Genomic DNA, 24,320 nt, shown 5'->3' on the forward strand with positions numbered 1-24,320 from the left:
GGGTTGATTCCATACAAGGTCTAAGCAGTCAGAGTGACTCCCAACTTGAGAGGTTGGGGAGACTCCAACTTTGGTACAAAATGACTTGTAACCTGGAGCAGCACATCCAGCTAAGTGATTATGTTCATGGATAAAATAAAGACATTTTCTGATGCAAAATGTCTTGAGACATTGACCTTGAAGGTCTCCTTTCTGGGAAGCCATTGATGACTGTGGTCTACCAAACTGAGATGGCAAATGAAGAAAGAAGACTCTAGAGGCAGGAAGCTGGAGTCCTGCAGAGCAGGTTGAAATGGGAGTCTTAGCAGTGCAGAGGGAGCTGCTCAGCATGCATGGAGGCCGAGGAACCTGCAGGGCCCAGACAGAGAAGGAGTTCTCCAGACCAAAATGAGGCTAATGAAGTCCTCCATGGGACGGACATACTGAAAGGACATATGGACGTGGGCAGGGAGTTTACTGTTGAAATGTGATAAAAATGAACAAATGGAAAACTAAAAGCAAACCCAATCACCATCCTCAAAAAAAAAAAAAAAATTCTGTGAGTAGAAAGGTAATCACTGTGTTCCCTGAGTCTTAGCTCTGCCCTGTTTCTACCTCATGATGATTGTACTGCATATTTGGTGAACAGGTTAACAAAAATTACAGTGCATCTCCACCAGCACATCATGGGAATTGGAGAGAAATATGTGTATGTAGGGATGTGGCAGGAGAACATGCTCCTGCTTCTCACCCTTCAGGTTGGAAGTCCAAAGAAAGCCTCCATTTGGCAAAATTCAAGAAGTAGCTAAACATGCGTGTAATGTAGAGAACTGGGGATAAATACTGAATGCATCTGTCATAAATATTGAATGCATTTTGTTCTGGAGATTGAACAATGGAGGAAATGGAGGGGAAGGGGTTGCTATTTGCTTCCTAAAGCATGCATGAAATAATAAGCAAATCCATGCCTAATATGAAGAAAGCTTACAAAATAGGTAAGGAAATGGAAAGGGAAAGAAAGCAGATGTTCTGTTTCTATCTACCCTACAAGTAAAAATGAGTAGATCCATACTTGTTAAATAAATAAAAATAAAACCATCACATGACCTTCATGCAGGAGTCAGACAAGCTGGTGAGAAGTGTAGCCTGTCCTCTTGTTTTCACTATCCGCAGCCTTTTCATCCCCACCCACTGACGCGTGGAGTAGTCCCCTTGCCGGGATGGGGGATCCCCCTCTACTACTGATAATGGCAGGCTTGGCTATGTCAGCATTTCTGACTAATAAGAAGTGACTGGAAGTGACATACAACTTGCCTGCAGGAACCCCTCTGATTTCTGCCTTGTTCTTTCCACTGCCTGTCACAGAAAGGCCTGTTTTGGACAGCAGAGTTTTCTTTATTGAGCAGAGCTGCTGTGGATCCACAGATACACATAAGGTGAGTTGGAAATAAACCCAGAAGAAGCTGAATAATGTAACTGTTAATGGCTTAGATAAGTGCTGTCCCCCAAAAACTCCTGAATGCAGAAATATTCAAAGGTGAAGAGGTGGATTGTGAGAGCTGTCACCTAGTCAGTCCATCCTGGTTTGAATGGACTGGGTGGTACCTGTAGGCAGGTGGGCAGGTGGGGTTCATCTTCCCTGAGTTCCCTGCTCCATGAAGTTCTGCCTCATCTCGGGCCCAGAGTGATGGAACCAGCCAACCATGGACTGAACCTCTGAAAACAGTAGTACCAAATAAACGCTTCCTCCTCTAACTCATTCTTGTACTTTGGTCACAGAAACAAGCTGACTAATGCAACGATCTATGTAAGTAAACTAAAGAAGACTGAATAACACATTCCTCTGCACTCTGATGAGCATGTTTAAAACTTCTGATACCGTGTAGAATGCTTTTTTGTGCCCAGTTCTTTCCACCTCTCCTGTGACTTGAAGTGCCCTCTGCTGTACTTTGACTTTAGCTCTGTGACTTGCTTAGGTCAATGAAATGGGGCATGAGTGACGAGCAGAAGTTGGAGATGTGCCTCTGAAGTGGGGTGTGCCTTCCTGTGCTTGTTCCAGGAGAAGAGACTCCCAGACAGTGCAGGAGCTGAAGAGGAGACACATGCTCACCAGGGCCCCTGCAGTCCCTCTGCCTTGCTTCCTGCAGGAGACACACGCCAGCAAAGCACAAACATGAGTGCTGCTTCTCGTATGCCTTGGGGTTGTTTGTTAAGCAGCAGCCCTTAGGAGTAGCTGACCCATACAGATGTCTGTCTTTTGAATTCTTTTCAGTAAAAGTGTACACAATTTTCCAAAATGGGAACCCTATTCTGCTGTTTTGTAATTATTTTTACCTGATAAATTACCACTTATTCATGTAACTAGGCACTCGTTGTTCTAAATCGTTTTCTTAAATAGTTCACTAGACTTGTACTATTTCATATTTAAATGAATGTTGACTGCTCAACATTTGACTTTTTCTATTTTTTCTTTTTTACCAATATTTCTGGGATAAAATTTTTCCTACACATTTTTTGCACACTCCTGACTACTTTATATTAAATTCCAGAGTATACGACAAAGTAATAAGACTTTGATATTTCCAGATTCATCAAAATGCCCATTTCCCAACATTTTAATAGCACTCAGTATTATTACTTAAATTCTCCTCAAATTTGAAAGATAAAAACTGATGCTATGTTTTAATTTGTATTTCTTTGATCACCAGAGAGATTGAAAAACAGATTTTTAAAAAAGCTTTTGGGAGGTATAATTTAGATATCACACGACATGGTTTTCTGGGGGCCCCTTGATAGTTCTCATGTGACAGCTTGAGCCTGGAGACAGAGGGCTGTTATATACAGAGGACTCCCGACCCTTTCTGGTCCCTCTGCTCCTGGTCTGAGGTGTGATCCCTAGCTGGTCCCTGCAGTGTGCATCCTTACCCATACCGTGAGGTGATACATGAGAACTCTAGTCCTGCTATGGAGCCCGTGCTATGCTGTGTGGACTTTGAATCTCTGAACTGTGAGCTAAATAAACCTCTTCCTCTTCATAAGCAGCCTGGGTCAGGTATTCGATCATAGTGACAGAGAGCTGAGGAATATGCAATAAAATGCACAAATTTTAAATGTGCAATTTAATGACTTCCCACTAAATGGACAGAGTTGTGCAAACATCGTCAACATCCAATTTTAGAACGTTCCCATCACCCCCAAAACATTCCTCCAGCCCATTTGCTGTCCTTCTGCATCCTCTCGGCCCCAGTCAGACGCCTCACTACTGTGGGTCTCCCATGGATTCATGATGCTTCCTGTTGCATGAATGTCCACTCTGCCCCCAACCCCGTGAGAGGCCTAGTGCTTGTCTCACTGATTTATAAGCACCGTTTGTGGACGAACCCTCTAATTACAATTGAAAACATAAAATTTGTAAGTCAGCTAGCCCAGGGGCTCCTCTGAGATTTTCCTATGTCAAGTTTGCACAACAGACACGGTGCTTGCTGTGGCTTCCACGTGTCACAGACCTTGTCCCCTGACTCCGGTTCATCACAGACTTATCACCAGCACAGCCTCCAGCACAAACAACCCTTCAGAAAGACGTTCCCTGCCCATCCACCTGACCCCAGCGCCCCAGCCTGCCTTCCCATTCCTGGGCTTCAAAGGGGTTAGTCCCTATTTACAATGGTTTATTTGAGGGGGGTCCTGCTTTTAATATCTGTCTTGCCCTGGGTGGAAAACTTCATGAAGATGGGGGTTCTGTGTGCTTTGGGTTGCTTTCTTTTACTTGTTATTTCTTTTTTTTTTTAAATCTTTTTTTTTAAATTTGTTCTAATTAGTTGTACATGACAGTAGAATGCATTTCTTAATTTTGGTTATGGTGTCTTTAGATCTTTAGAAATTTTGAAATGTTTATGTAGTTAAGCTTATAATTTTTTCCTTTCCAGTGTCTCCGTTTACTTTTATTCTTGGAAGTGCCTTTTCTCCATCAGAGCAGACAATCACTTATATTTTCTTCTTCTATGTCTTTTATGCTTTTTTAATAAAAACTTTTAGTGCTTTTATCTATTTAGGGTTTATATTAGTTTATAGTGTGAAGACTACATTGTGAAACAACTCTGTTTTTCCAAGCAGTTAACAAATTACCCTGACTGCGTTTGTGAAATAAATTCATCATCTCTGCACTGGTTAGAAACGCCGCATTTATTGGTTATTAAATTCTCTGTGTGCTGTATTTTATTTCTGGACTTTCTAACATACTGTTGCTTTAATGATTTATTTATTTTAGTGCCAGTTCTATGTAGACCAAGGAATCCTCTAATTGTTCTGATGCTTCATATGTAGCACATTGTCATTATCAGGATAGTGACAAGAGTACTCTAGTCTTCAAAAACATTTTTTTTTTTGTCTTTGAAAACTCATAATTGGCCTCTCTGACTTCCTGCATTACTAGTCTACAGAGTCTGAGGTTTCCTCAGTCTAAAAACCAGTTCTTGATATTCTTATAAAAATCATACTTCTGGATCTACTAGGCTATAGGTGAGCCCCCTCTTCTGTATTACTATACAAATGCTTACCTTTAAAATTCTATGTTGCAGTCTCAAAACTCAAACTTCCCAGACAAGATTGGTAGTAAGACATAGCCTGAGGGTGAGACAGTATGGATAAGTAGGGACTGTGGTATGTGGAGAGCAGAAGCTAGTCTAAAGCTGGTCAAATGGTTTAAGGGTGTGTAGGCTAAGTAAGGTGTGTTAGGCAGCTTTCTATTACTATAACAAAATAACTGAGATAAACAACTTAAAAGAAGAAAGGCTTATTGTGACTCACAGTTTTGGAGGTTTCCGATAATCAATTGGCCCCATTGCTTTTGGGCCTGTGGCAGGGCAGCACATCATGGCGGGTGGTGTGTGGTAGAGCAAAGCTGTTCACCACTTGGTGGCTGAGAAGTGCAAGAGAAAGGAAGAGAAAGAGACCAGAGTTTCACAATCCCCCGCAAGGCCACACCCTCAGTAGACCTAATTCCTTCCTAAAGGTCCCACCACTCCTCCAGAGCACCATCGTCTGGGGACAATGTCTTCAACACAGGAGCCTTTGGAACGTATTCAAGATCCAAACTATCAGAGCAGGCACAGAGTGGACTGGAGTTGACATGAGAGCTCGTTCACCCCTGTCCTGAGCTGCAGCTGAATGCAATGTGTAGTTTCTTTATAGATTTCTTCCTTTGATTCCAACAATGTCTGAGATGAATATTACCAACATCTGCATTTCACAATGCACATGCTATCTTGAGAAAAGATGAGCACCTTGCATGAGGCCTGAGAGTCAGGACTCTGACCTGATTTTGGATTCTTTTCTCTTTTTTCCACCCGTGTACAGTGCCATCCGCGGAGTGTAAGGATAACAATGTGAGCAGCTCATACGAGCTATTTCTGTTATTGGATCTAAAAATACCAGAATCTAAGTGACCTACAAAGTACCGGTGAGCCTGCCTCTGGCTGACATCCAAATGTCAGGGCACAAGACAGGGAGAAGTGGTGCCAGGCAGGGAGGGCTCCTGCTGATAGTGAGGCCCTGGTGCACATCTGTCTGAAACACCTGGACTTAGCCTGGCCAGGGGGCCGGCGCAACGAACCACCCGACTGCTTTCACCCACCGATGGCTGCAGCCATTTAGGAAACTCCCAGAGAGAGGCTGATGGAGAGGAGGCAGAGACGGTCGCATTACCAGTTCATTTCCAAAGCTGGGCAGTGTCCACTCTCTCACTTTCCCTCGCGCTCTCTCTCTCCTCTCTCTCAGTTTTTCTGTTCTGTCTCCCTCGCTCCTTTTTCTTTTCCTCTTTTCCTACCCACGTCACCATGGTGTTCAAGCTCTGTAAGGATGGACCACGTCTGGAGGTCACCATTCGAAGCAGGAAGGACCCTCTTTGCTTCTAGCTCTGAGTCTCAGCAGCTTTGAGTCTCCCTGAGCCACTCGTTCCAGGTGAGGTGAAGACTCAGGAAATGAAGGCTGCTGTCCTCTGAGCCCACTCACTACCCCTGGCCTAGAGACTGGGGCTGGCCTTCCCAGCAAGGGAGATCTTCAATTGACCCCACTTGAAAAGAGCAGGCATGAAGACCTGCATGGAGCGAGACTTCCTTCCCAGAGACCCTCCGCTTCGGCTGCACTTGGGAGTTGGACGGAGGGTCCTGGTGAATGGAACCTGGAGCGGCCCCTCCTATTTTGCTTGGCAGTAACTGCCAGCGTGTTTGTCAGAGCTGGTGCCCTTTTGAGAGCACTGGGGACGGGGTAATCAACAGTGCCTTCCAGACGAGAAAGAGCAGCCTGAATGAGCTCGTTGGGATACACGGGGCCTTCCTGGGCTGCACAGTAGTTTTCTGCCAGTGAACAAGCCTCCTCATTAAGCCTCTGGATTTTGACCTATAAATTAAAGGGACTTCAGACCAACACATTTACAGAAAAAGTAGGAAAGCTGCACCCACACAGAAGATAAGGCTTGACATGTCCCCTCCAAAACCCATGTAGAAACTCAATCCCCAAATTCACATGATTCCTGTGTTGATGGTACTTGCAGATGGGTCTTTGGGAAGTAATTGGGATTAGAAAAAGTCATCAGGGTGGAGTCCCCCCTGATGGGACCGGTGGCTTTATAAGAAGAGAATGAGAGAGCTGAGCTGACACATGCTTGCTCTGTCACCACGTGGTATTCTCTGCCAGGTTATGATACAGCTCGAGGCCCTCAGCAAATGCCAAACACACATTGGTGCTGTGATCTTGAACTCCCAGCCTCCAGAACCATTAGCTAAATAAACCTCTGTTCTTTATAAGTTTCCTAGTCTGTGATGTTCAATTATAGCAACAGAAAGCAGACTAAGACAGTATCTAAGCAGAGTATTAATGCAAGGTCTTAGATGGAGAAAGGTAAGTTAACTTACTGGTACAAAACTCTAAGCAGTCTGAAGGTAGCAGATCCTTTTCTTTTTAATTGTAGAAAAATTCACATAATAAAAAAATTAATCAACTTTACCATTTAAGTATATAGTAGCATTACGTACATTCACACTGTTGTGTTATCAGTCTCTAAAACTCTTTTTATCTCACAGAACTAAACTCTGTATCCATTAAACATCCACTCCCCTTTGCCCTTTCACCCAGGTCCTGGCAACGACCTGCTACTTATGTCTTTATGAATTTGACTACTTGCACAGACCTGGAATACAGTTCTTATCTTTTTACGAAAGGCTTATTTCACTTATCATGGATTCCTTAAGGTCCATCCACATTGTGGTATTTGTCAGAATTTCCTTTCTTTGGGAGATGGATAATCCATTGTGTATGCACACCACAATTGTGGATGGTCTGTGGAGTTCTCCCACCTTTGGCTGTTGCCACTGCTACTGCTATGAACGTGAGTGTGTAAATATTGATTAGTTCTTCAGGACATGTACCTAGGGGTGGAATCTGGCAATTCTACTTTTAAGTTTTTGAGGAATCACCACAATGTTTTAGCAAGGGCTGGGCTATATTCCATTTCCAACCACAATGTACAAGGTGTCTAATTTCTCCACATCCTCACCAGTGTCTATTTTCTGTTTTATTTTATTTTTTCATAGTAGTCACCTTAATGAGAGTGAGGTGGTACCTCGCTGTGGTTTTGATTTCCATTTCTCTAATGATTAGTGTATTTTCATGTACTCCTTGGCCATTCATATATTTTCTTTGAAGAAATGTCTATTTCAAATCTTTTGCCCATTTTTGAATTGTGTTGTTGAATTGTAGGAAGAGAATAGGTCTTTCTTTCTGATGTCTTCAGAAGCTATGCTAGCAACTTGATGAAAAAAAAAATGTCTCTGGTCTCCCTGATCCAATGACCTCATGGTTTTTAGTTCATGACCAATAGTTAGAGGTGGAAGCTCATAAGGATGGGTAGAAAATGAGAAGATGGTTAAGAATGAGGCTATTTAAAAGGCACAGATTTTGGCCTCTACCTCTTAGTAAGATGAATGTACCATGGATCTATTGAGTCTTCTTGGCTTCTCCTGATACCCAAGGCAGACCTTGTGTATGGCAATCATGGGGACCAGGAAAAAAGTAAATGTGACAGGCATTTAGTGCTTAGAAAAATCGGTATGTAATGAAAACAGCACCTCTCTTTATGGGGTGTTATGTTTTGGATGTGAGATGTCCCCATAAAACTCATGTGTGAGACAATGCAAGAAGGTTTAGAGGAGAAATGATTGGGTCATGACAACTTTAACACAATCAGTGAATTGATCCCCTGATGGGATTAACTGAGTGGCAACTGAATGCAGATGGGGTGTGGCTGGAGGAGGTGGACTCTGGGGGCGTGACCTTGGGGTATATATTTTGTACCTGGAGAGTGGAGTCTCTCTGCGTTCTGATCACTGTGTGAGCTGCTTCCCTCCACCACACTCTTCCACCATGATGTTTTGCCTCACCTTGAGCCCGGAGGAATGGAGCCTGCTGTCTAAGGACTGAGACCTCTGAAACCATGAGCCCTCCAATAATCTTTTCCTCCTCTACAATCTCTCTCCAGGTCTTTTGGACAACAGTGAAAAAGCTGACTAAAACAGGGTTAAATGAAACTTGTCCTCATCTCTTCTGGCCCATCTTTGATTTACTCTGGGTCATTTCCTTCCCCTGAAAATCCCTTATTTCTTCTCAGTAGTGGCCTAGAAGAAGGATATGAAGGCTAATTGATTGGCACCTCCAAGCTTGCCACTGGATGGCAGTGCTCCTACACCCTGCATGCCCTGAAGGACAAACCTCTGTCAGCAGACTCTTGCCTGGCCCCATGGGATATGTTGTCTCTAGACCAGAGATTTCAGCAGAAGCGCTTGTCTTTGCAGATCTCCCCGAGTTTCTATGGCAGAATGGCTAAACTTCCTCCTTCTTCACCCCTGCACCCCAAACACCTTGGCTCCTGCATGGTCTCATTCCTCGGTCTGCTCTCTTGTCTCCCCTCTATCCTCTGGTAGTACCTGGGCTAACAACTGCTCAACGATCCTGCCCTGTAACCCAAAACCTCTTGACTTTCTTTTCTGGAGAATATTTTTAAAATCACAATTATTGAGCTATAGGTAGAGGACAGGTCTTTCCATCCTCATATCTTCATAACTCAGAAAAACAACTGCCATTAAAAAATGCTTGTGCCCACCCTGTACTGAGGAAAAGCAGAGGTCTTCATCTGACCCTGCATCCGGGGCCTTAGCCTGGGTGGACTGGGTGGTGAAGGAAGTGCAGTAACCTCAGAGTGGCAGATGACACTCACAAACCCACGTATCCAGATGGTGCACACTCTTGAAATTAGGCCTTCAAAATAATGTAGACATTTTGAACGTACATTTAATTCACAGAATTCAATAGGTGATGAAGTCTAAAATTTCTCTAAAATTCACACGTCTGTAACTGACATTAAGAATTTCTTTTAGGTCTGTTTTCAATTTGTCGTTTGCACTGCTTTTCTGATTATTGCTTACTGACCTTTGCCACTTCCGTCTGTTGTTCTACTGGTAACACAAAACCTCTGAGACTCTCGAGGGTTGTCCTTAACTCATCCCCGTCGCTCAGTTCCTGCGTCCACTCAGTCTAGGGGTCTGCTTGCTCTGCTTCCCATGAATCCCTCACATCTGTCTCCAGGATTTCCTCCTCAGGTCCCTGTCCTGCCACAGCTGCCATTGCCCATCCCAGGCAAAGCAGGGCACCCCGCGGGTATCTCCACCCCTCGTGTTGGCTCTTCCCAAATTCTCTCCACGCTGCAGAGTCCTCCTTCCTGTGTTTGCTTTGCACCCCTCTTAGAACTCTCTTAGGGTCTCTTGTCAGCCTCAAAATAAAAGTACAAGCACCTGAAGTTCCTGCGGATTCCATCTAGGTTCACTGTTATGGTTCAGATCTGGAATGTCCCCAGAGTCTCAGGGGCTGAGGGCTCAGTCCCCAGTGCAGCAGGTGCAGAGGCAGGGCTTTGGGGAAGGAATTGGATCCTGAGGGCTCTGACCTTATCAGGGCACTAATTCGCTGGTGGGTTCCTGACTGAATGGACTAGTGGGAGGTGGGCAACCGCAGGAGGTGGGTCCTCGTTGGAGGACCTAGGTCGCTGGGGGCATGGAAGGATCCATCTTGCCCTACCCGGCAAGGGAGCAGCTCTATCCCACCATGCCCTCTCTGCCGTGGTGCTCTCCCTCACCACAGGCCCAGAGCCATGGAGACGGCTGACCATGAGTTGAAACCACTAAAACCATCAGCCAAAATAATCTTTCATCCTCTAAGTTGATTTTCTCAGGTGTTGTGTCACAGCAATGAAAATCGAATGCATCCCCTTCTCCCTAGACTCTCCCTTAAGCTTTATTTCCCTGCAAAGGTGACCACTGTGTGGTACAAGAATCCCTCTGCACCAGTCCATTTCCCAGCAGTTACACAGGTTGTTCGCTGTCTCCGACTTGTCCTTCTGTTCCCTTTACCTGGCTGTCATTTCATCCTTTGGTATTCTACTTATAGTCACCACCTCCAGGAGCCTTCTATGCCCCAGAGCTGGAGATGGGTGGATGTTCTTGCTCCACATCACCCTGTCACCACCCTCATCGAAATCTATCACATTCTGGGATCTTTGCCTGTCTGTGTTTATGTGCATAAACTCCTTTGTCCTGGCCACCTTTTTTATACCCAATGCTTAGCACAGTGTCCATCTCATAGTGGATATATCCTTTATTTCATTGAAGCCTCGTGACGAGTCTCCTGAGTGATTATCTGCAGTCAGGTGAGGAAACTGAGGTTTGGAGTGATCACAGCAGGGAAGTGGCAGAGTTGCTGACATCTGCCCCCTTGGCAATCTAGCTGTTAGTAGAGTTTCCCATCCCTGAGGGACCCCTGAGGTTTGTTCCTGAATAAAGATCATGAAATCTTCATTCTGTTTTGTAAATACTTCTCCCTCATTTTGGTGTCATTTGCTTTTGTATTTTATCATCTGGAAGCTGGGGCTCTTTTAATTATGGTATTAATTGATGGCTAATTCCATAGGTTATGTTTTAAAAGTTCTATCTTTCCAAGTTCAGTTGGTCACCAACATCATTAATCTATTTTTAATCGTCTTATTGCTTTAAATTTAATTCTTTGAGCCTTTTCAAATTTATTTTGTATCTGTGGGGAACATGGCAATATTTTCCCTAAATGGTCAATTTTCCTAAAACCAATTACTGGAATTCTAGTATCTCCTCCTCCCCCTCCTCTCCCTCCTCCTCCTTTTTTTTTTTTTTTTCTACTGAGATTGAACCCAGAGTTGCTTTACCAACTGAGTTATATTCCTAGCCCTTTAAAAAAAATTTTAATTTTGAAACAGGACTCACTGAGTTGCTTAGGGACTTGCTAAGTTGCTAAGGCTGGCCTTGAACGTGTGATCCTCCTGTCTCAGCCTCCTGAGTTGCTGGGATTACAGGGTGTGCCACATTACCTGATGTGAACAGATTCTTTTACACTTATAGCCTGAAGTGGGGTAGGGTGGGTAGTTTACTCATTGATATGTCAACTCTTCAACATTGCCACAGTATTTTTATAGTTCCTTTTATACTTGGTGGGGTGGGTCCTGCCTCTTCTGTACGACCCCGCCTCAACATTTTCCCATTTTCCTTTTTGAAAATTATCATGGTTGGTTTCATTTACTTTTTCTTTTTTTAAGTTCTTCCCATCCTTGATACATCTACTGGGGTAAGTACTTAGAATAAAAACATACCATATGAATATTACATAAAAATTAAGAAATATAGAAAATTGAAGGAAATTTAATCTGGAAATATTAATGTTTTATTTTGTTTCCTCATGGCCTTCATTCGATGGGAATCCAGGTAGCACACGAGAGCATGTCTCAGTGCATCCATGCATCCTAACCTCTTGCTTTCAAACACACCCCTGAGTTGCCTTTTTCATATATCATAAAATTTTGAAACCATGAGTTTTAATCTTACACAATATTCATTAATATTAAAGCCTGAACATCTACTTAGGGATGACTATATTGGTGGATTTTTAAGTTATTATCAATTTTTGCTCCATTTAAACAGTGTTGTAATGAACATCTGTGTAAATAGTTTTTTGTTCACTTAGATCATTTCCTTAGGGCATGTTTCTAGATCCGGGTCAACAACTATGCACAATTTTAAGGCTCCAAATTGCTTTTTAAAAAGATTGCATCAATTTAAACTCCCACCAGCAGTGTATGAAAATGTCTGTTTCCATGTTATTCTTGCCAAAACATGGGTACTATTATCTCATTGAGATTTTCACTGGGGTTATGTTAAATCTATAAATCAATTTAGAAAAAAAGTTGTCTTCTTTACAATATTGATTTGTTTCGTTCAGGAGGAAGGCATGTCTCCATTTAATTAAATCTTTATTTTATATCCCAGTGAAGTTTTATTGTTTTCTTTATATAAATCCTACTCATTTGTTATTGGGATTATTTCTAAGTGTATCATGGTGGGGTTATTTTTTCTGTTTTCTTTTGACTATGGTGAATGCCTTTGTAAAAATGTATGACTTCCATTTTCCCCAAACTGTGTCCTACAAGCATTTGACTCTAGGAATGTTTTGTGGAAAATGAAGGAGTTCTATGTTCTGTGAGTTTGGGAAAGGCTAGGACCTTCACTTAGAAACCCTCATGACATATACAAGAAAAACTGATAAGTCCTGTTTGTAAAGAAATTGACAATTGGCCCCAGTTCTTTACTCCTCCCTCTAACTATACCTGTGGCATGTAACTCTGAGGTATCTTCCTGCTCTGACCCTGAGTTGGCTGTGTGACTTGACAAAGGGATGGTACCAGCCAAAAGCACACAAGAGCTTTAAAAGTGGGCTTGGTCACTGTTATCCTCCTCCATATCCATGAGAAAGATGTGCCCAAGTGCCCTGTTGGAAGACAGAACATGTGGGACAGAGCTAAGTTACACTACTTGTCCCACTTGAAACCAGACAACATCCTCCAAAATCCAGTCAACCATCTTCATGAAGGAGAGTTCAGAAAAACTCAGAAGAACCACTCAGTTCACTGGCCTTCAAGACTCATGACATAAATAATTCTAGTTGTTTTTAAGTTTCTGAGTTTTGGAGTGACTTGTTACACAGCATTATCATGGCAGTGCATAACTGATACACCCATTTTAGGAAGGTGTGATATAGGGAGTATGTTTAAGCTTGGTAATCTTTATTATATTAAGGAAATTCCCTTTCGTTTTTATTTTTCTAAATGATCTTTACTCAAAATGCTTTTGAATGACTTTCGGGTGTCCATTAAAATTATTTTGAACTTTTCTAATTGATGTGGTATTTTTATATTAATAGACTTCCTTATAATAACTTGTCTTGGTCTTCCTATCCTATGATGAGTTATTCTGGGTAACAGGTATCATTCTTTTGATGCCCTTTTGAATTCCATATGATAGTATTTTTCTAAGGGATTTAGTATTTATATTCACAAATGAAATTAGTTTATAGTTTCCTACTTCGGTTCAACTTTTTTATTTTTGGCACAAGGCACATGCCAACTTTGTAAAATGTCTCAGTTTTTCATCTTCGCCCATACTATGGATCAATTTTTATAACATAGAAATTACCTAATCCCTAAAAGACTAATAGAATTCGTTACTGAAGTCATGTGATCATTGTTTTAGTCAACTTTTTCTTTTGTTGCTGTGGCTACAAGACCTGACAAGAACAATTTTAGAGGAGGAAAAGTTATTTGGGAGCTCACGGGTTTACAGGTTTCAGTGCATAGACAGTCAGCTTCATTCCTTGGGCTCGAGGTGAGGTTGAATATCATGGTGGAAAGTGTGGCGGGGGAAGCAACTCACATGATGATCAGAGAGCAGAGAGAGATGAAGCTCAGCTCACCAAATGTATATCCCCAAACCATGCCCCCAGTGACCCACCTCTTCCAGGTACACCCTACCCGCCTTCAGTTACCACTCAGTTTATCCCATCAGGTTAAGTTTCTCTTCCAACCTCTGAATGTTCTTGCATTGTCTCACACATGATATTTGGAGGGAATAACTAGTATCTAAGCCATAACAGTTATGAAACCTTTTTGATAGTTTAATAGTTTTATTTATTTATTTTTATTTCTCTTTATTTGTTCTAAGATTTCCGACTTATTTTTAATTCAAATTTTAGAAATGCAGATCGCTTTTGTGATGGGCAATAATATTCACCTTGTACTTTATGTATTTTTGGAAGCTATGCTTCAATGACTTTGGAGCAAAATCTGATATAACAAATAAATATCAGGACATTTATTTTTAGTAACTAACAATTAATGTCAGACCTGAGATGAGTTTACACCTCAGTGTGATCCAGTACTTCTGTGTGCTGCAGTATGGTTACATTCACGGCCAACACGTGTTCTAACTTTGGGCAGCTGGGTGATGGCTGTGCCTGATGCTTTTGTCTGTTATTATTGGGGAGGACAGGCTGGAAGAAGCCATGTGGACTCTCAAGTGTTGGAATCTTGAATATTTACATGATTCATGACCGTAATTGAAGGGAAAACTTGAAGCTCAAATGCTCCTAAAAGCCCTGGAACCAGATAGTCATATTTAGTGGCCTGAGTAATAGGTAACATAGGACTTGAGGTTTAATCAGCAATGAATGAGAGCATCTCTTCCTGACCTGGATATTATTTCTCCAGGGGCTTCCAGATAAACAGAGGAAGGGAAGGTGATCATTATCCAGAAAACTGCCCTGCAGCCTCTGCTGACGTCTGCTAATTGTTGGATCCTCAGGTTTGGAATACCTGGTTTTACTGGTGGCAGTAGTAACTATGTGGTCAGTGCTTACCATGTGCTAGGCTCTGCTCTAAGTACTATTATCATATCCATTTTACAGACTAGGGAAGGAGAGACCAAAATGCTACATGATTTGCCTGTGCTCACCAGCCTGTGAGTGGTGACGTCAAGATTCCAGTCCAGGCAACTGGTTCCATGGTCTGTGCCGTTGGCCACCCAACTACACTGACTCTGATTTTTCTCATTTTGGCTTATTTTCTACCTGACCACCAGAGTGCCTGGCTCAGTGGTGGGCTTTTAGTACAAGGTGGATCCTGTAGATTTATTTATAGATGAGGATATGAGAGGAGAAGGCAGAATAAAATTTCAGAGCAAAGAATGATGGGTTGTGGGGAGAAATAATGGCACCTTGGCTGAGATTTTGAGCCCAGTTATAACAAAATAAAAATTATAGAGTACCTTTCCCAAAGGGTTATGAAGAGGATTTCCTGAGCAAAGAGCCTTCCCACACGGTTAATGCTCAGTGGATACCTCTAATGATGAATGATGACCATGAAACCAAGCTTCTGCCTGGTACTAGCTCTGTGACCGTGCTCAAGCCACTTTGCTTCCTGGGTCTTAGTGTCCTTATTTTTTAGATGACAAGCTCATGACTCTGTGACCTGTGATCTATGACCTGCAGTGGAGACTGAGCAGGAGAGAGTGAGAGACAGGAGGCAGAGGCTACTGCTAAGCGGGTTCCTCCTGCACGTGGGCATGAAGGCAGCCATTGGTCCAGCTCATCTCATTCACTGCAACCATCTTGCAGACTGTGCTGGTGGTGAGAGCGGTACCCAGAGTGATTTCCTGCGACACCTCCATGGCCCTTGGGGTTGACAGACTGAACAAACAAGAAATAAGCAAAACCCAGGATGCCTAGTTAGATTTGAATTTCAGAAAAATAACGGATAACTGTTTAGTATAAGTATATCCCAAATGTTGTTTGGGACATATTTATACTGTGTTAGCTTTTCGTTGCTGTGACCAAACAACCTGACGAGAACAAGTTACAGGAAGAAAAGTTTGTTTGGGTCTCACAGTTTCAGAGGTCTAGGTTCATGGTCAGTCATCTCCATTGTTCTGGGCCTAAGGTAGGTAGAACATGATGTCAGAAGGGCAAAGGAAAGCTACTCAGTTCCTGGCAACTGGAAAATAGAGAGAGAGAGAGAGAGAGAGAGAGAGAGAGAGAGAGAAAGCAAGCCAGGAACAAAATACTGTCTAAAAGCAGGCCCCCAGTGACCCACCTCCTTCAGTCAGTCATGTCCTACCTGCCTACAGTTACCACCCAGGAGTCCATTTGAATTATTAATCCATCAAAAGGATTAACCCACAGATGATGTTAGAGCTCTCATAATCTCATCATTTCACCTCTGAACATTCCTGAAAAAAATACATTTTTTTTTTGGAGGATGTTTTTAGGTCTAAACCATAACCTATATTAACATATATTAAGTAATAGCTTCATAAACTCAGTTTCCTGGGCTCCCTGCCTTGTCCAGCATCCAGGCCTCTCAGATGTGAAGGCTGTGAGTGAATCTGCTAGGCCAAGTTGTCCCTAAAGTCAATGACCTGAGTTCTAGAATCTCTATTTTCCTTGCTCCTTTTTTTTTTTCCCCCAAGAGAGAAGAACAGAGTAACTGAGGAAATTTATTTTCCATAAATTACCAAAAGAGCCTCTCTAGACTCAATAAGGCAATTATTATATCTTGAGTAAAGAACAATTGATTATTCCAAACAAACGCACCCGTCTGTGGTTTAACGGAAATCTGTATCTATAACTTGTTGTTGTTAACTTAGAAGTAAATATGTTCTTAATAACCAACCCGTATTTATTTAATGTACAATAACTCGCCTGCTAAGCTTAAATGGAATGCACAGTTAATTAAAACCATCTCTGTGCCACATCCTCTAGGGAGAATATTTTATATATACTCTGACTTGAGGGTTTTTTTCACCTTCGCTTCTCAACTGAGCCCCAGTTGGCAGATTTTAATATGGTCTGTTCGGTGGGTTGTCTGTAGTTATTTTTGTTAGGTGATTCTCATCCTGCTCAGGGGCATGGAAACTCCAATAATTTATCAAGAGTGGAGAAATCTTCAGACAACAAAGGATCCCCAAGGTGAGGAGGCACAGGTTGGTGCCCTGAACCCTGTTCTGGCCTCTTGGAGGTGGGATTGTGTGTGACTTCGCCCACCATCTCTCTGCTCAAACTGGACCTTCGGTTGCCTCTGTGAGGTTGTTTCTAACCTGGGAAACACATGGAACCTCTCAGGTCTGCAGAAAAGAGGCTGAGCAGAATGTGCATGCACAGATTGAACTTGACCATCTGAATGGGTCTCTCTGCATACCCATGCCAGTGCCCCCTACTGTGAGGGCCCAGGTCTGGTGCTCTTGAGAGATGACTTTGAGATGTGGGTTTACTCATCCACTCAGTCATCTTCTTGTGATTCATATGTATTGGTTGCCCAGGTGTCTGTGCACAGGATCACCATGAGTCACGAGACAATCTCCCACTCCCTGCTATTTCTCTTGCAGAGGTATAAACTTGAAATTATGCAATTCAAGGAGGCATTTCGCTCCTCTGAATTTGTCCCTTTTCTGCGACGTGGGGATAGTGTCTTCCCTACAAATCACAGCATGGCTGTGAAGTTCAAATAAGACAATGTATGCACAAATGCTTTCAAAAGTTGGAAGAATTAACATATAAATATATCTTTTCCCAGTAGCGGTGCTTCATAAGAGTTCACATGGGATTTGCAGATCTGCAGAGCACTGAAGACCAAAAGTGAACCTGTGAGCACTGAGGCAAGCAAGGAGGGCCAGGGGATGGGCAGCTCAGCCTCCCAAGGAGCCCTAGGGTGGGAGCTGGCCAAATAATTAATAAAGCTTAACGTTCACATGGGACTTGGAGAATAGAAAGTACTCTGAAGCCATGTCCTCACCTGATTTTTATGGCATCCCTGCAAGGGTGAGAGAGCAGCTTTCCTCTTCCCATTTGACAACTAAAGAAGCCAAGACGTGGAGGGAGATAACTGATCCAAGGTCACTCCAGGCACAGTTGCTGAAACCAGGACTAGTGTGCAGGTCTTCCCTTTACACCATGGTGGCTCTCAAGAGAACAAGTCAGTTCCCCAGCAGGCTGGGGGCCCTGGGGCTTGTGGCACCTGGACACAGGGAATTTGTGGAGGGTGGGGGGACTCTGACTGGATAAAGTCCTAACCTGTGGTGCTTAGCAAGTGAGCGCAGACTGGATTTCAGACCCCACCCTCTTCGCAGGATGATCTTATGCAGGATAGGACTGTAATGAGAGCCCGCGGTGACCATGGGCAGTTGGGGGACTGACTAAGCTAGGATGGCCCTGAAGGAGGTCCCCAGGATTGCTGACCTTTTGGGAAACACCCCAGGGTTCCCTGATGCTGTGGTTGTCTCCATGCTGCTCTGAGAGGCCGTGATAAAAAGTTAATATCTGATTGCCGTGGGAAGCCGTAAGACAACTATAATTACTTGGGTGTGTAGATATTAAGGGCCGATGTAATTATAGTTCTGAGGTTATAGGGGCAGCAGACTCAGCGAGGTTTGCTGCTGGTGTTGTCTTTGTTAGTTGGCCTCTCAAATTCTCTTTTGGTCCGCGGAAGAAGATCCTCTGACATCCCTTCTTACGGTGGTGGATGTTTGGAGGTGGGGTGCCCAACTCTGCTGGGGTCTTCCGGGCTGACCAGGCAGAGGCCCATGGCACCCCTGAGTTTTGCCTTTCTTGTCCTCAGCAAGGGAAGAGCGAAGGTGTGGGGGCAAGGGTCCCCTCTGCAGTGCTAGCCCTATTGTTGCAGAAACAATCCCAGGGCCCCAGCTCATCTGTCCTCTCTGCCCCCCACATTCTCCATCTCAGAAATGAGGAGAGTTTTCAAGGGTGCTAATCACTGAGCATTTTGTGTTTCTGGGGACCCTGGCCCCATCCAGGAGATGCCAGGTCCAGGTCTTGGAAACCAAAGAGACAGGAGGTAGCCTGCAGGCTCAGGAGCAGTGGGCCGACTCCCTGGCTGGAGAGCAGTAGCTGTCTGTGCTTCAGACTGCAGTAGCCACTGGCTACATGTGGCTTTTAGAATTTTAATGATTTTAAATGAAATGAAAATTAAATGAAGTCTCTGGTTCTTCAATCTCACTAGCCATGCACACTTCAAGTGCCCAGTGGCTGCGTGGACTTGAGGCTGTCGCATTAGAGGGGGCAGATGCAGAGCATTTCTGTTACTGCGGAAAGCTCCATTGGTCCAAAGCCGAGGATGATCCTGGGAAGAAGATGGCTGGTCAAGGGGGACCTGGGAATGGGGTGCTGGAGGGAAGGGAGGCTGGGGCCTGATTAGACCTGGCTTCCCATCCTGGATCTGTCATTTAAAATTTTATGACTTTGGGCCAGTCACTTAACCTTTCTAAGTCTGTATACATTGGGAAGTCTAAATACCATTTTGTGAACTACTTTGAGCATTAAGGAATTCGAGGCTCATTATGTTGAGTAGGTTGAAAGAGAAGTTGGTGGGTCTTCACCTTGTCATCCTTTTAGACAGTCGTTCTGCAGAATGATGTCCTGCTGTCATCTTGGAAATGATGCTCCTGGAGAGATCTCAGACCATCTCAGGGCTTTGCCTCCTGGACATTTTAGTAACTCATTGTTTGCCAAAGTTATTCTGTTTTTCTTTTCGAGTTCTTGCCTGCCTATTTCTTCCTGCTCTCTCTTCCCTTTCCTTTATTCCACTTGTTATCCTCTTACAACGACTGGATTTAGCAAATAAAATTTGCAGGTCTCCAGTTAAATTAGAATTTCACGCAAGCAATAATATTTGTTTGTGTGTATCTATGTCCCATACCATTTTTGGGGGACATACTTATGCTAACAATGATTTATTCATTGCTAACTTAACTAGGAATCCTGTATTTTAGCTGACAACCAGAACTTACCATTGTTAGACCTGGTGTCAGGAGCCAGACCAGAGGGTGTCCGTTCTTATGGGAGGTCAGGGAGTGGTGGGTCTTGTCATGTGCCTGATCAGGGGACAAGGGATGACTGTGAGCAGAGGGAACACAAGTCTGCAGAGGCATTTATGGCTCTGGACTTAGGTCTGCGTCCATTGCACAGGCAGGGGTAATGATGCCATTCTTCTGGGTTTCTTTCTGTGCTCCTCCAGTGAATCTGTATCTCTGTCTCCAAAAGGAAACAGGAAATTGAGTACTTGATTTGTCAACTTGCTGATGGTTTGACTGGCTCGCTTCGTTGTTCAGGAGTGGACCCAGCTGGCAGAAACAGACCTCTCAGCACTCACGCTAAGGTGTGAAGAAGGCGCCCCTGACTCAGGAAATGCCCCCTATGCATGATGGCACCCCTTTCTCCCACTCCATCTGAGTTCTCCAGGGTGGTTCCCAGTGAGGCACTGGACCCTGGGCCCCATCTGTTCTACTCTGGTCTCCTGTCTCACTCCTGGTGGGGGTGAAGTGGGGAAGGCTGTTGATATCAGTGAGCTTTGGACACAGGCTCACCCACTCATGCCTCCCAGTCTCTTCTCTTCTCTCCACCCCAGGTGGATGTTGGTGAGGAGGTGGGGGCAGTACAATCTGACCTCTGTCACTCATGCAGGTCATCCATGTCCTGCTTTGGGGTTCCTTTGGCCACGTGAATCTCAGAGCTGGTTGCTGAAAATGGTTTTTCCCATTCCCTCCCACCATCCCCATTACTTACTCCCTTACAGGAACACTCTGCTTCCATTCCAACCACCTATGGCTTTCCAGATATTTGATGTCCACTTAAGCCCATGTTCCTTCCTCGACACCATTCCTCCTGGCCTTCACAGGGTTGTTTGCTTCAGTTCTCTCCTTCTTTCATGACTTTGTTTTGCAGGCTGTGCTCCAGAGCCTCTCTGCCCCAGAGCACTTACAGCTGACCCACTTCCTTGGCATCAGCACGTGCTGCTGTGGTGGCTTCTCTTTAAGAATTTGCTCCCTCCTCAGCCACCATGTGAACCTTTTAAGGGACAGGATTGGGTCTAAAACTGTTAGCATTTCTAGAACATGGTCCAGTAATGCATACACGTTTGGCGGTGAAGAAACAAAGGGCCAGGGGATCCCTTGGAGGTGCCTCCTGGTACAGAACACTGCCCTGATGCTTTGCATCTGGAGTTCATGCTTTTATCTGCTTACATCTGTGTTTGTAGCTGAAGAACCTCATTTTTAAATGAAGTATGACGCAGAACATTGTCAGAATGAACAGATACCAGCCCAGCTGCTAGAGAGAATCAGAGCCTGTCCCTTGTCCCCTGCCCCCAAGAGGGTCCTGCAGAGCAGAGTTATGGACAGGTGCCTGCCACCTTGACACATTCCAGATTCAATTCCCCCTTCCTGGATGGCTCTCTCTGTGCTTGCTCAACAGTTTGGTTGAAATTTGACATCGCCAATTTGTGCTCTGCTTCCCCTTCAGAGTCTTTTTCTAAAATATAGCGTGGTGGGGACTTATGACAAAACAGAATGACCATCACGTGCCGCCCTCCCCTCCTACTCTCTGAGCCCACGGCTCGGTTGATGGCTTCTGGCATCGCGGCAGCTGTCTTGTTTCACAGCCCATTCCTCATCCTGGACCGTAAACATCAAACTCATCTTGACAGGTTGTGACACTCCAGGGCTGGGGAACTTTTCAGCTGTCAGGGAGGACTGGCTGATGGGCCTGCTCCTCAGATCATTGCTGGGTGCTGGCACATCTGTTGGGGATGGTATATCCCACCCACAGGCGGGCCTCTCCTGCTTCCCTCTCCTTTCCTGGGGCTGGCAGGAGTTGTAAGAATGCATGAGTTTTGAACAAAGCACAGGTTAACAGCTGCCTTTCTAGCGTGGCTCAAAACATGTTTGTTGCCTGAGAATGTCTGAGAATAGGAGCTGGCCTGGGGAGAGAGCAGATCTGTCTCTCTGGGGTAGGCATCTGGGAGGACTACGCTATACAACCCAGAGCCTGTAGCTTGTGACTAAAATTGAGGCAGAGTTAATTCCTACTTAGTGGGAATACCAAGTCTAAAGCCTAGGTCACATTATAAATGATTGATGACACCTATGGGTAATATTTTTTTCCAGCTCTTTGTATCCACCACCCATTATTATAACTGTTTCACACATATTAACTCACTTACTTCTCCCAACAAAACAATGACACAGGCACTATTGATGTGCCCGTTTTACAGGGGAGGAGGTAGAAGCTCTGAGAGGTTAGTTACTCATCTAAGGTCACCCAGAGGGGCTGAACTCAGGCAAGCTGGCTCTAATACCCTCTCTGGCCATTCCAGCTGTTCTCACCCCACTTGCTTTGCAGAATTGTCATGAAGTTCAAATGGATCAATGGATGATAAAGCACTTAGAAAAGCATAAAATTATTATGCAAACACAAGGTGTTTTATGGACGGCTTGCTCCTTCACCAGATACTGGAATGGCAGTCAGATTTGACTTTTTAATTAATTTGAAGTCTAGTCTGTCAGGTGGAGGGAGGGAACACAGGCCCAATCAGACTCCTAAGAACATCTCTGTCTTTCCTGATGCCTCAGATGGCTGCAATTTTCTCCCTGCTGAATTCCCCAGTCCTGGTGTATTCAAATTTTTAACTGGGTAAACTTTCATAGTCAAGCAGGGAGAGGTTTCAGACTCATCCCTGGGAGCAGAGTTTGAGACCCTGAGGTCACTCCACCTAGGGAACATCTGACCTGGATCTTCCCTAGCTATGCTGTAATAACGCTCTGTGGTCCTGTCATTCATGGTTTTTTCTAAACCCTTGCAAAAATCTACTGCTTAGGCATTACAATACAATTGAGATACAATATGGCTCCCCTTCTGACAAAGCCTGTCCACCTACAGGCTCTCAGAGAAGGCCACCATGGACTCCAGACTTGGGACAGTGGGCAGGAGGGTAGCCTGAGTGAGAAGCAGAGAGAAGGACCTGTGCAGGCCTCCCACCCCCGTCCTAGCCTCTCCAAATACCCATGGCAATAGAAGCTCCCTGCCCTTGACAAGATCCCCCTGGGTCCCTCTCTGACCCCAGGTGGAGATAGAACACAGGTGCAGTTACTTCTTACTTTCTCAACCGTTCCACAGTTTTCCTGAGTATAGCTGAGTTTCTGCTTCTAGTTAGGAAGGTTGATCTTAGAACTACAATCCTGTTCTAGAATGACATCTTTTTGGGGGACCTGCTTGGCAGAATTGAAGCTGGACCTTTCTTGACCTCTTGGTTCCCTTGGACGTGGGCTGAGCTGTTCTCACTCAGTGCTGGGTTCCTATACCCTTGTCTGCTCTACCTCTCAGAGCCACCCATGAAGTCCCTCCTTCAACTCGTGGCCCAGGGACCCTGCCCCCACCTGCCTCTTGGGATTTATAAGTCAAGTTTTTCCTTGTTACCCACAAACTGGCATCACTCTGATGCCCCAGAGATAGCAACGTAGTGGGAACCAAGCAGAATGACCTTAAAAGTAATAAGTTTGGTGAAACCTGTGATGGAAGGGTCGCTTCCATCACCGTCATGGTTAAAAAGCCAAATACTTTGAAGGAAATTTGTGAGGTCATATCCATGCTTCATCTATTTTTAAAAAAGCATCAGTTTCCTTCCATTCTCAACTAAAGGGCCCAAGGAAAATACAAATCTTATAATAAAATGAATACAAAACCTTTTGATTTTTAAAATAAAAATCTTATAATAAATTATCAGCCATAACTTGAGCATCTACCATGTATCAGACACAATACTGGATATGTGATTTAGTTTAATAATGTAAACTGGACCAGCCGGTAATGATTACGGAAGCAGGGAACTTAAGAGCCAGAAGCCAGTTCTCTGGGTAATGTGACTATCCTGTTTGGTGTCCAGCCCTCTACTGATCACCAAACTACTGATGGCTAAAGTCTTGTCCTCGTACTATGTGGTGATGGAGTGGTAGTACTGATTCCACACATGGTACCTGGCCCAGGTCAGCAGTGGAGCGAGTGGGGCATGAATCAGGGAATCACACCTGTAACCTACATCCACATGCACCCTGAAGCTTCAATTCAGGTCTCCAAGTATGAAGGGAGAACCTGTGATTGGCTCATTCTTGATTCACCTACTAGGAATCTAGAGAGAAAGACCCAGAATCAAACCTAAGTGCTGGTGAACTCTCCAAATAACTTAATAGATGTAGGAGAAACAATAGAAAAATGCATTAAATATCAAAAGTAGAGAATAGAGGTACAGATTAGTAAGACACATGAAATGTACTAGAATATGGAACATGGAGGAATCTAAATAAAACTCAGTGTATCAAGCTGCCCTCATTCCAATAAAATATCCGGCAACCTTTCTTACACTCAGCTGAGTGGTACAAGAATCGCCAAAGCTGTAGCAGGAAGCCCTTTTCCTAAAAGAATCCGTAACTACTCAGGGAGACAAGATGGATCACAAACCACACATTGTACTCACCCAAAGCAGTGCTGGGGATGGTGGCCCTTTAGAGGCCTCCTCCACTCTGCTCCCTGTAGAGTTTCATGACTGG

This window comes from Sciurus carolinensis, chromosome 4 (assembly GCF_902686445.1).
Source record: "Sciurus carolinensis chromosome 4, mSciCar1.2, whole genome shotgun sequence".
Classification (NCBI taxonomy): Eukaryota; Metazoa; Chordata; class Mammalia; order Rodentia; family Sciuridae; genus Sciurus; species Sciurus carolinensis.